We start from the raw sequence: 12,814 nt of genomic DNA, 5'->3' as shown, positions 1-12,814 counted from the left end.
GATCTACGGTGATATGTGGAACTGGTTCTCAAGAACCTTGGTGCATGATAAGTCTTCTTCAAGTTTATTTCTAGCCCAAAGATTTTGTGTGAATCAGAAAATTTGGTAATAAGATGTTGTAGGACATCAACACTATGAGCCACAAAGGCTGCATACAATAGGTCTTTTATGATGATCTCAATCACCTTCATCTTAGCTCTGAACCTCGTAATGTTAAACAAACCTCCATCATGTCTAGTGCTAAGATAGACATCCTCTTGAACATCATGGAACGTATGTTGAAGCAGTAATGAGAAGTAAATATTTTAAAATGTAGAAGCCAGTACGCAACCCTAATTCACTTCATTGTTGATATTAAATGAGTCAGACTCTCAGTTTTCATACATTACAATTGCCTTCATGCCATTATGTAAGGATTTCACAAGGTTTAGCAATATAGGTGGACAACCAAGCTTCTTCAGAACAATATAAAGCCCTGACTGACTAGGCCTGTCAAAGACTTTTGTTAAATCTATAAAAGCCAGGTGCAATGGAATACACGTATCTCTGCATATTTCCTGCAGTTGTCTTACAGAGAAGACCATGTCTATGGTGGACTTTCCCGAGTGGAAGCCACACTGGCTCTCAGGATTGATTCTCTCAGCTAAAGTTTGAAGTCTAGGTAAAAGAATACAGCTTAAGATTTTCCCCACGATGTTAAGAAGAGATATACCTCTGTATTTATTAAAAACACTTCTGTCTCCTTGGTTTTTATAAAGTTGGATGAAAGGAACATCTTTAAAAGCTTGCAGAACAGTTTCTTCCTTCCAACAGAGTAGCAATACCTCGTGCAATCTTTGCAGCAAATCTTTGCACATTTGTAGCTTTCAGCAGGTAGATAACCAGAGTCTGAAGCTTTGTTGTTGTCCTGAAGAATCTTTTTGATGCTTTGTTCAGGTTCCTCTAGTGTAGGTTTGGCATCCAGCAAAGTATAACTTCAAACCCAGGCAATTCATCTAACACATGCTGGTCTACTACAGACTCTCTTGAGTATATCATTCCATAGTGCTCAATCCACCTCTCCATTTGCTTCCCTTTACAAGTTATAAAATTGTCATCCACATCTTTCAATGGAGATGTCTTGTTCTTTATTGGCCCAATGGCCTTTCTAATGACAGTAGGTTGTATGAGGGCACCTGCATCAGCTGCCCATTGGATGCTGTTGCAGAGACCCAGCCAAAATTCTTGAGCACACCTCCTGGAAGTTATTTGAACAACCTTATGAGATTCTCTTAGGTTGTTGAGTGAATCAGTAGTAGGAGTAGATTTGTAGGTGATCAAGGCAGAGCTTTTCCTCTCACTGCGTGGCAGCAGTATCTCCAAATGGTCTATGAACCATTCAACATTTTTCTTGGTATTCTTTCCAAAACTCTTGATTGCCACACTGTACATACTTGTCTTCAGGACGTCCCTGCATCTGAAGCAGTTTCATTCATTCTGGATGTTTTTGCTACTTCATCATTAAAAAGCTGTTTCTTGAGAGGATAATTGATTCGGCACAAGTCAATACGAGGTTGTATGACAGTTTTATTATGGTGGATCTTCTTAGCTTGAAATTTCATTTTGCAGCAGACAAGAGAGTGGACTGTATCACAGTCTGTGCTTTGGCAGGATCGTGTATGTAAGATATCTTTTAAATATGTACATTTCGTCAGTACCAAGTCCAGCTGGTGCCAGTGCTTGAACCTCAAGTGTCTCCACGATGATGTTCTTCTGATGTTACCAGCAAAGAAGGTGGTCACTGATAAGCCTTGATTGGCACAGAGCTCGAGAACTCTCTGACCATTGTCATTCCTACATCCAATGCCAGGCCTACCCAGAATCCCAGGCCAGATGTCCGCACTGGACCCAACTCTTGCATTGAAGTCTCCAAGTCCTAAGATGGGTTCCTTCCCTGGAATCCTGCTGATCAATTCTTCTAGCTGTTGGTAAAAACTATCCTTCTCCTCATCACTAGCCTGCAGAGTTGGAGCATAGACACTGACGAGGTTGATGAATCCCTTCTCTAAACTAACTCGAAGTGTCATGATATGTAAGGACACTGCAATTGGAACATCACACGATGACATACGTTCTTTTCTGATAGCAAAATCTACACCATACTCTCTCCTTACTCCCTCAGGTTTCCCAGGCCAGTAAATGGTGTAGTCCTTCTCCCTTATGAAGCCTGTATCTGAGAAGCGAGTTTCCAAAAGAGCTGCACTATTAGTTTTGAAAGATGCAGGTTTGTTACTCAACATTGCCATTTTCTTCCAATCCGAATTCAGGTCAAAGTCGTATGCAGGGGTTAAAGTTCGAATATTCCAGCAAGCAATTCTGTTTATAAATACAGTTGAGCCAGGATGTAAACCATGAGGCAGGACTTGTTTGACCCACCTTTTCTAGGCTCACTCTCACATGAGGCAAGCAGGCCATCCAGAAACAGGGCTGCATGGGATTCTTGGAAGCTGCCCCAGGACCCCCATGCCTCTCTCTCAGATTCCTGTGACCATCTTGCCAAGACCTTCAGCGCATATGCCTAGGCAAATTTATGGAGGACTGGAGGCTGCCAAAGACTTGTCATCCCCCCTTTAGACCAATGACATGGTGGTGGGTGAACCACAGTATCGGGGAGGCTAGCTCCTGGCCTGGCCCACCCCTTCCACCTGAGGCCCTGCCCCCCTTCCCTCAGGGAAGCCTAGAGCGCCCCCCATGGCCGCCAGCCCTGCCCAGCCCCAGGCCACCCAAGCACCTCCAGCCCCAGAGCGCCCAGTGGGTGGCGTGTGGCTCCACCAGCCCCAGAGCACCGAGTGGGCGGTGCGTGCCCCCCTTCCCAGCCCTGGAGCACTGGGTGGGCAGCACGCGGCCCCCCCAGCCACCCAAATCCCAGCCGCCCTAGCCCCAGCCTCAGCAGGCTTCCCAGAAGAGGAGCAGCCTGCCTGGGCTGGGGCCAACTAGCGACAAGCAGGAGGGGGCCTTGGGGCGGAGCGTGGGACTGTTTGAGGAGGCACAGCCTTCCCCTGCCTATGCTATCCGCCGCCCATGACCACCGAGCCAGAATCCAAAGGCCAGAGTGAGGCTGGACGTTCAGTGACACAAAAGTTGTAGCTTCTGCCAGAGAGCAACCTAGTCAGAGCAGCCATCTGCCTTTCACTTTAGCGTGAGTGCCTTTTCTGTTGGGGTGAGACCCCTTAGCCTTTCTTCAACCAGGAAGTATCCACAAGGCAGTGGAGGATGCAGTTTAACATCATGCCCTACACTGAGGCTAAAGCCCTGCTCTTGGCAAACATGTCACGGGTTGTGTAATAATGAGCACTGGGACTTGCTTTTCCATGCCATATGAAAGAAGATAGCTCCAGCAGCCGAGAGGGCTCATCACCAGGCTGCAGAATATGCATTCATTATTGACTCAGAAGGAAGATTGTCATCCTGCTGCACAGCCAAAATCACTTCCTGCAGTACCCACATGTTCCTTTCAGTGGTAGCCTGACCCTGCATAGCTTGTAAGAGCTGATGTAAACATAATGCAAAGTACCTTGCTGTAAGGTCATAATGAATGCCAGCCAGGGACAGTTTCCATTCTGTAGCAAAATATTTTAAATTTTTCCACTCTGTCCCTGCGATGTCAGAACGGTAGTTAACCATGACCTGCAATGGGGAAAATTTGATTTGAGTCTTTTAATATTATTATGATGCGTATAATGACTGAAAGGTTTTGTTTTGTTAATTACATTATTATTTCAGGTCATGTGTACCCTGAAGGACAGGATGGGGACTGGAGTAGTAGATACATTATTACAGCTGGGGAGAAAATGGGAGAAATGTTCCCATTTTTCATAAAAGGGTAATAGATTGTCATCGGCCGTCATTGATGGATTATTGAATTTAGAGACTAATTATGGATTCTCCTAATCATGCAGGGAAACCTTAGTTACATTGTTTTTGTGTTGGAAAGCAGCTAAGCAAAAGGAAGATTGATACCCAGATGCATGGCTTTCAGACTTTGTAGTCTTAGAGGTGGGGCTAGAGCAAGGGCCATGTGTTGAAATCATATGGGTTTTAAACTATATGTTGAACTATCAGTTGTTGCAGAAAGCCTGTGTGTTCAACTGCAGTCGATTTTGGCTATGAGTTTTTATGGGTCTGTGGAGCGAGGCAGAGGAAGAAAGCTGCTTCTTTGGGACAGAGTAGTGGTGTCTGTTCCTGAATGGAATTTGTTACCACTCCTGTTTCAAAAAACCGGACCTGTGTATATCTTGAAAATAAACAAATAGAAGGATGTATTTGCTTACTGCAATGTCACCAATTTCTGCTCCAAACAGGAAATTGTTTCACATAGACCTGTTACTGCTTTGAGAGGCAACATTAACATTATTTTGACAGCAATTTTCTGAACAGGTCTAGAAATTGTGACATTGTAACTAAGAGACTGAAGTCTCAGCAACTGAAGAAGGAGGGGATTTGAGTCAGACTGTTTAAAACTGTGCTAGTTCAAAAATCAAGAGTCAGGCCCCAAAGAAATCATGAGATTGGCTTAAAAATCATGAGATATTTTACCTGTGGAACTCATTGTCCACGGATCAGAGACAGATTAAAATTTATTGGGGCCCTGGACAAAAAGAACATTTGGGCCCCTATTAAAAATATGAATATATCAGAACGCATTAATACAAAGACTCCATTCACTGTTTACACACTGCAATAATGAAGCAAATCATATCCCAGTTCATTATACCTAAATTAACTGCTCAATGTTTCCACATAGACAATTAATATGGCTAGATATTATCCATACCATAACCCAAAGATGTTCACTGCTAATCTGGACAACACTGGTATTACAAGAATCAGTCGTTCAGAGGTCAACAAGTGGTTCTTGCATCTCCCACAATTTTCTTAAACCTGACCATTATGCAGGGAGAGACCCTCACCAGCGGCTGTGACTCTTGCTGGTGGCCGCTCTGACACTTGTCCCTAAAATACTTAATTAACTTTAGGAAAAATAAATATACACATATCCATGTCCAAATCATTGTCATTTATTTATGTAGGGTTTTTCTTTTTGCAGACTCAGTAATAAAAATGTACAGTTGTCTCTATTCTTCACTGTACCTAAACAGAATAGAAACACAATTAAGGTGCTTTGCACGTTCTTGTCTTTTTTGTTGTTATTTCTTTTGCTTTTTTGGTTGTTGTTGTTTTGTTTTTTAAAGACTTGCTACCTGGTAAGTCAGCTGCTGTGAAAAGTGATACTTGTAGGTTAATATCACTCTTCACAGCCTCCCAGCTAGCTACTAAGTCTGTTGTGAAAAGTGACATTAACAAACATACAAATATCACTTTTCACAGCAGACTTACTCAGCCCCAGCAACCCCGGGGACAAATTAAGCCCTGGAGGGGGAGGTGGGCAGGGAGGCAGCAGGAGCCAGGGGTGATGCGGGGAATGGATAGGGGCCAGAGGCCATGGGGAGGAGCGGGAGGAGATGGGGCGGCCGTGGGGGCCAGGGTTGATTGGGGGTGTGAGCCCAGGGCCAGCACCCACCGCTGCATGGCCGGGGGCCAGAGCTCGGGGCGGGAGCCAGAGAGCATGAAGCCCCATGGCCAGATCATGGGGCCCAAGCCCAAAGTCCTGCAGTGGGGGACGGAGCATGCGGCTTAAGCCTGGTGCTGGAGGAGGCAGTGGGGGCCGGGGGGAAGGGAGAAGGGGGAGGGGATGGGGGCGGCAGTGGGGGCCAGGGGCAATGGGGGGGAGGGTTGAACCCACGGCCAGCACCCACTGCCGCATGGCTGGGGGTCGGAGCTGGAGAAGGCAATGGGGCTCAGGGGTAGTGGGCCCGGGGCCAGAGCCCACCGCTGCATGGCTGGTGGCTGGAGATGGCAGCGGGGACAAGGGGCGATGGGAGAAGGATGATGAGCCTGCGGCTGGAGCCTAGGCCCCTGTAGGAACAGAGCCCACCACTGCACAGCCAAAGCCTGGGGCCAGAGGAGGCAGCGGGGGCCAGGGGCGGTGGCGGGGGGAGGAGGGGGAGATTTAAGCTCAGGGCCAGAGCTTGCTGCTATGTGGCCGGATCCCAAAGCCTGCGGTCGGGATCCCAGGGTCCGAGCCTGAAGCCTCATGGCTGGAGTCTGGGGCCCGCAGCCAGAGCCGGAGGCTCCATGGACCTGTGCATTAATCCACTGCTGCAGAGGATGTTGGGAAGGCCAAAAGTATAACTGGGTTCAAAAAAAGAATTAGATAAGTTCATGGGGGATAGGTCCATCAATGGCTATTAGCCACTATGACTTAGGGATGCAATACCATGCTCTGGGTGTCCCTAAACCTCTGACTGCTAGAAGCTCGGACTGGACAATGGGATGGATCACTCGATAATTGCCCTGTTCTGTTCATTCCATCTGAGGCAGCTGGCACTGATCACTGGCGGAAGACAGGATACTGGGCTAGATGGACTATTGGTCTGACCCAGTATGGCTGTTCTTATGTTATTAAAAAAATTGGGTTCTTTTTAAGGGCTTTCCAGTTTCTGAGCCTTGAGGGGGCACATGAGTCACGTTTTCCAGCTTTTCTATGCAACCACTTGCTATTTTTTTTAAATGAAAGCTGAGATTTGCACTCAGTCTCCTGATTCCAGCAGCTGGGGCTTCCAGACAAAGCCAACACTGTGAGCCGTGGGATAGAGTGGCAAGAGTTGGCGTTCATTAACGTCTATTTAACGAGGGAGTGCTTGCATGGAGGGATGGTTTTGTGGGACTAACACCTGCCTCCTGCATGCTTAGGGAGGGGGAGAAAGCTCTGAATCCGTGTATTAGAGACCCCCGCTAACGCCCAGAGCAGGGTCAGGGAGGCTGCACTAGATTGTCCCGAGCTTGCTAAGGTGATAGACCGAGTACTGTCGGAACACTAGTAAAAGAAGGGGCTGCTCATGGCAGAGAGTGGTGGGTGTTGGCCTGTGGGGCTTCTGATGGTGTTGGGAAGGGGATGGGGTGTTACATCCTGAGGCCCCTCGTTAGGCCAGGCTAGGGCACGTGAGTGTCCGTAGTGGGACCCCCTCATGGTGGGGGAGTGGGAACATGGCTCTTTATTTTTTGTCTTTTTTTGTCCATTATTTTTTACTCGCTGCCTTGTAGCATTTACCAGTTTCCTTTATTTTAACCCCCTTTCTAAAAAAAACCCCACTATCAGTGCCCAGCCGTTGCCCATGGCAACAAGGGCACTTCCGCCCTAATCCAAGATGGTGGCGTCACGCGGCGCTCTACCTGCCGCTCTCTATGGTGTGCGGGAGGCCGGTGGGTGGGGAGTCCCGTGACGGGTCGGTGCGCGGTGACGGCGGCCGGCAGGGGGGGCGGCGGGGCCGGGCCTGAGAGTGGCTGAGGAGGATGGCGGATCCCTCACGGTGAGTGGGGCTGGGCAGTCGCGGGGGGCAGGGGTCACCGAGGGAGGGTTGTGTGGAGAGGCGGGGGGCTGGGCGGTTGGCACGGCGAAGCAAGCTTGGGTGTGAGAGGGGGGCTAGGGGTGTGGGGATGAGCTCGGTGGGGCTGCAGCAGGGGGTGGGGAATAGGGGGCTAGGTTTGGAGGCAGTTGGGGGGTGGGGGTTAGGGAATAGGGGGCTGGGGGTGGAGGGAGTTGAGGGTTCGGGAATAGGGGGCCGGGGTGGAGGGGTTGGGGCTGGGGGGTTAGGGAATAAGGGCTTGGGAGTGGAGGGAGTTGGGGGGTTAGGGTAGGGAATAGGGTTGGGGGTGGAGGGATTCGGGAATAGGGGTTGGGGGTGGAGGCAGTTGGGGTGGGGGTTAAGGAAGAGGGAGTTGGGGTTAGGGCATAGGGGGCTGGGAGGTAGAGGGATTTGGGGCTGGGGGGGTTGGGAAGAGGGAGTTGGGGTTTGGGAATAGGGGGCTGGGGTAGAGGAGTTAGGGGGTAGAGGGAGTTGAGGCTGGGGGATGGGGAATAGGGGGTGGAGGCAGTTGGGGGTGGGGGTCGGAATAGGGAGCTGGGGTGGAGGGAGTTGGGGGTTAGGGAATGGGGGCTGGGGTGGATGGGTTTGTAAATAGGGGGCTGGGGAGTACAAGGAGTTGGGGCTGGGGGTTAGGGACTAGGGGCTGGTGGGTGGAGGGAATTGAGGGGGTTAGGAGGCTAGTGAATGGAGGGGATCGGGGAATGGAGGGGCTCAAACATGAGCAGTGGGAGATGGGGGAATAGGGGGTGGAGGGAGTCGGGTTGGGGGAATAGGGGTGGGATAGGGGTGAGCTAGTGGGGGTGTGTGGGAGACAGCTGAGGCTGCATGTGGAGGCGAAGCCAGTGGCAGTGGCTTAAGGCAGAGGGCAGGGTGGAGAGAGAAGGGACTGTGGTGGTGAAAAGGTTGTTGAGTATGTTCTGTAGCACTAGCTACAGACACTCTCACATCACTTGCTGCTGCCAGGGAGAGCCTGTAGGTGGAGGAGTCTGGGCTCCAGCCTGGGCTGAGGCTGCCGTTGCTGACAGCAGGCAGGGGCTGGGCCTAAAAGGCAGCAAGACAGAAGAAGCAGGAACAGCCGAGATGGTAGAGAGCAGAAGCAGGAAGCCCCAAACACAAAGGCACTAAGGCCCCTTTATGAGCAGGTAAAACAAGCTTACTGGGAGAAGGGTGGGCCTGGATATGGTGGCTATTGGTTTTGAAATAAAATGCCATGGTGTCATGCTTTAAAAATATATCTTCTATGTGCTCCCTCCCCACCCCCGCTATAAACAAAGTGAGGGGTGTTGTCAGCTTTATAATTATTAGGGGAAACCCTTTCCAGAAACTGGTTATGGGCAGGTTCAAACACTTGCAGGAGACAAACCATAGCAGTCATCATTTAAAAATATATTGTGTGTTGCCCCCTGGTTTGCAGGGAACAATGTTAATAAACCTTTGCCTGGCATTTGTTTGCCAGCTATGGTACGGATCAGCTGTATAGCCTCTAGGTTTATGAGCAGGTGGGATGAACTCAAATTACTGCATATTGTGTGCCCGAGTATGAATTTCTTTAGTGTATAGTTAGCACTTAATCAGTGGTGTCCTGCCTCCCTGCAGCTTGGGATACTACTTTATGATACATTGTCTTCTTCATATAGTGAAATGGTGATATTAAAAAAATAAGGAAGCACAGTTTTTCAACCCTATCTTCCCTCCGACCAAAATATTGTGAGCAGGCTGAAGAGAAATTAAAGATGCTTTATGTATGTGTTTAGTAGTAACTAACATACAGAGTAATGTTTACCTGACATTCAGGGTAATCATTACATCTACTATGTGGCTTTACTAGCTATACCTCTCCCCCCATCTTTTCATATAGGTGTGACATTTTCCTGTTTCACTGCATTTATTTTGTGGCAATTCTGTTGGAGCCATACAAAAAGCTTCTCTTTAAAAGTATGTATTCTGCAATCAAATAATTTTTGTATCTGAACTATAGTTGTGTTCTGAAGAACATTTAGTGACAGCTTCTAATACACATGCGGTTGTAAAAAGTGTGTTCATTGTCTATGTAAATTACACAAATATATCTTTAAGTCACTAGAGAGCTATAGTAATCATAATTGTATTGGATTGTTACATATACTTGACTACAGTTGTGTTTGTATGTAGCAGCTACGTAGCAGTTCAGCATGACTGAAGTTTAATGGAGAAATATTGCCTTCAGACTGCACAGGGATTTATAAGAGTAGATATGGAAATTTTAAAAGTCATATATTAAATTAAAAAGTAGTAAAAGATTATGCTAATTGTAATTTTTAGTTAATGTCTTTGAAATTGATATGGACTGTGAAAGCATGCATTTTATGTAATTATGCATGCGTGTGCACAAAGACCTTTTCACGGCAGAATATTAATGATTGAGTTTTAATTGCATGTATTGTAATTGCTGCAGTAGTGACACAGTCTCAGCATTTTGGAACCAAAAATTGCTGAAACAAAAATTAGCCAATGATTTTTTGACAAATTACTTTGTGTGTGTGTGTGTGTGTGTGTGTGTGTATATATATATATATATATATATGTGTGTGTGTGTGTGTATGTAGCTTCTAATAGGAAAAAATCACACACTTTTCATGGAACTATAGATCTATCTATCTATCTTTAGGTATTATTGGATGCATCTATTTATAAAATTAAGGGCCTGAAGAAGGTGGTGGTCATATTAAGTAATACAACATGTACAGCCATATTTTAAGCATAGCTTGCATAATGATCTCAATATAACCCCACGCTGATTTCTTAAAAGGATTTCTGCATCTTGAAAGTTTAATACTGTATTGTAGATACATTCCAATTTTTTAAAAAAAAACCCCTAATATTGTCAATTCTTGTTAAAAAGATTTGAGCTTGAATATTTTGATTTCCTGTTTGGTTAATCTTGAGCTCTGAGCAAGTAAAATGAAAGATTTAGGAGGTTGCAGCTGGATCCTTTCAGTTCATGTTAAACATTTTATATATATACTTGTTTTGCTGAGGGGCTGGATTTCTGTAGATGTAACAAGTGAAATGATCAGGCAACAATCACCTACGTATAATCTGATAATAAAGCAAGATGATTTTGAACAAAAAACATCGTTGATGTATCTTGGATTCCTCATTTGAAAAGGGAATGCTTTTTCCATGGTTTGTCAGAATCAGAGCAACATAATATTCCCTATTCTACTTTTTATAGAAATATAAAGTAGAATCCTCTACATCACATAACAGCAGAGGTAGGGTTGGTAAATAGTACTGGTTGTGACTAGCTGCTGATCCTGGTATAGTTGTATCTTCCCAACATGACATATTGTAAGGCAAGGGATATGGGGAGGGGCATTCCTTTGTTATCTTGACAATTAAATCACACTAAAGGAAGTACTCTACTTTAAGAATACTAGATTATTGAAAGGCTTCCATCTGACCAATGAATATTTTTTGTAGCTTTCTGCATGTGGTTTTCTTTAACATTTTCATTGTGTGTGCTCCCATTAGGAAATCCTTGGATTTGTTGTTACATGATCATGGCTTTCTATGAAATGAACATTTCTGCTGAAAGAATGTATGATGGTCCTTTTTTCAGTATTGTCATGATGAAGGAACTGTTCACTAGCGCGTGTGTGTGAAATATATGTACACCATGTCTATGGCTGTTTAGTAAAGAACGTTAGGTATGTACATGTCCATATCTTAACTGGATTAAGAATGTAAAACTAGACAGAGATCAAATTTTACATTGGTATCAGCCTTGTCTAATAGATATCTAAAGATTGGTGGGGAAGATTTGCTCAGGGTCCAAGAATAGTATCTTTTGGAAAGATTGCATTTTACAATAAGGGAATAAAATTCTCACTGTGAGAGTATTTGAACATTTCAGATGTGGCTAAAATATCAGCCTTTATCATTTAAATTTGAATGATAATTAAATACCGAGAATTCTCCCTTGCTATTGGCTTTTCCAAACTTCTGAGGAATGATGAAGAATTGCCCTCCACGCTAATTGCGCTTGGTCCTCCCTTGGTATCCTGCTGTTAAGTGAATTCTCTCGTTAGACTCACCTCACACTTGGTAAGGCAACTCCCATCCTTTCATGTATTTATACCTGCTCCTGTATTTTCCATTTCATGCATCTGATGGGTTCTAGCCCACGAAAGCTTATGCCCAAATAAATTTGTTAGTCTCTAAGGTGCCACAAGGACTCCTCATTGTTTGTGCTGGGGATTGTCTCTTTCCTCTTCTCTCCACCTAGCTACAGCTGGGATGGTTCCCTCAATTATCTCCGTCTCCCATCAGATTCTGATGGCTTTCTCTTTTCCTATCCTCAGTTAGGTGTTGGCTTTTAGTGTCTTTCAGAGGAGCTTGATGCTTGCTGTGTCTGGAACAGGTTACCTTGGTAGTGTGGCAGCAGTGTGAGGCTTCTGGCTACATCCTTGGCGGGGGGTGTTAGGTAAATGTTGATATGTTGCACTAGCCCAAATGTTAATTTAACCCAGTGTTGGGAAGTACTGTTAACAAGTCCTGACGATGGATCAGCAGGTTTTCTGAAATTATCTAAGTTTATTATGTGTAGTTGTTTCCTGGGGTGGTTGGTTGTGGATGCTTTTTGGATTGAACAAATCCTTGTATTTTTCCCTTTCTCTTTTTTATAGCCATATATTTAATTTTGATTACACATTGCATTGTGCTTTATCTTGGAGGAGATGACTGCATTTCTTTATGGAGTTTTTTTGGTGGGGGAGGAAAGGAACTGATGCTATGGAAGATTTAGCAGCCTCCCCATCAAGCTTGTAAAGACTAAAATAAGCCTTGTTTACATTACAATTGCCCTGTCTGACAATACTGCATATTTTCTTTGTGTCTGAAATACAGTTTGGTATGTTTCAAAATGTATTGAGATACAACTTGTAGCATGTAGTGATAAAGTAATATTTGAGGTACTAACATTTTAATTTTTATGCTCACTGTGCCTGCACTACCGAGGTCCAATGTTATTTAGGTAACATAGTACTAAACCTGTCTTTAAATAGGGGCATATTCTGGAATCAAACTCTGTTCAGCATAGTATTTCTTTATAAAGAGATGGCTCTGATTACAAAGGAGTTGTACCATCGTTAACCTCTAGGTAATGTGTTTCTCTTTAAAAATAAATAGATTGTGCTGTGTTTGTAATTCTTTTTAAAAGCCTCAGACTTCACATCAGAGAGTTAATTTCAGCCCTGTAAGGATCAGTACAGAGTAAGAAGAATCTGTGGTATATTGTAAGGAAAATATTACAGTACATGATCTCGTAAAGTGATACATGCTGCTTAGAGCTAAAACATGCTAGAATA

At 45.3% G+C, this 12,814-nt stretch overlaps 1 protein-coding gene across 3 annotated transcripts in view; it reads left to right on the top strand.

The window, feature by feature from the left end:
- Nucleotides 1-7,325: 7,325 nt before the first annotated feature.
- Nucleotides 7,326-12,814, top strand: part of SHOC2 (SHOC2 leucine rich repeat scaffold protein) — a 98,464-nt gene continuing 92,975 nt past the window's right edge. The window contains exon 1 of one of the 3 annotated variants that reach the window (XM_034776141.1): nt 7,326-7,409. The gene's annotated coding sequence lies outside the window, so the exon portion shown is untranslated. Of the gene's footprint in view, nt 7,410-8,333; nt 8,609-9,324; nt 9,402-12,814 lie in introns of those variants that run through there. The other 2 variants (XM_034776142.1, XM_034776143.1) reach the window with 2 other exon arrangements.

This window comes from Trachemys scripta, chromosome 7 (genome assembly GCF_013100865.1).
Source record: "Trachemys scripta elegans isolate TJP31775 chromosome 7, CAS_Tse_1.0, whole genome shotgun sequence".
In the NCBI taxonomy this organism is placed as follows: domain Eukaryota; kingdom Metazoa; phylum Chordata; order Testudines; family Emydidae; genus Trachemys; species Trachemys scripta.
This window is presented reverse-complemented; position numbering and strand designations above follow the sequence as displayed.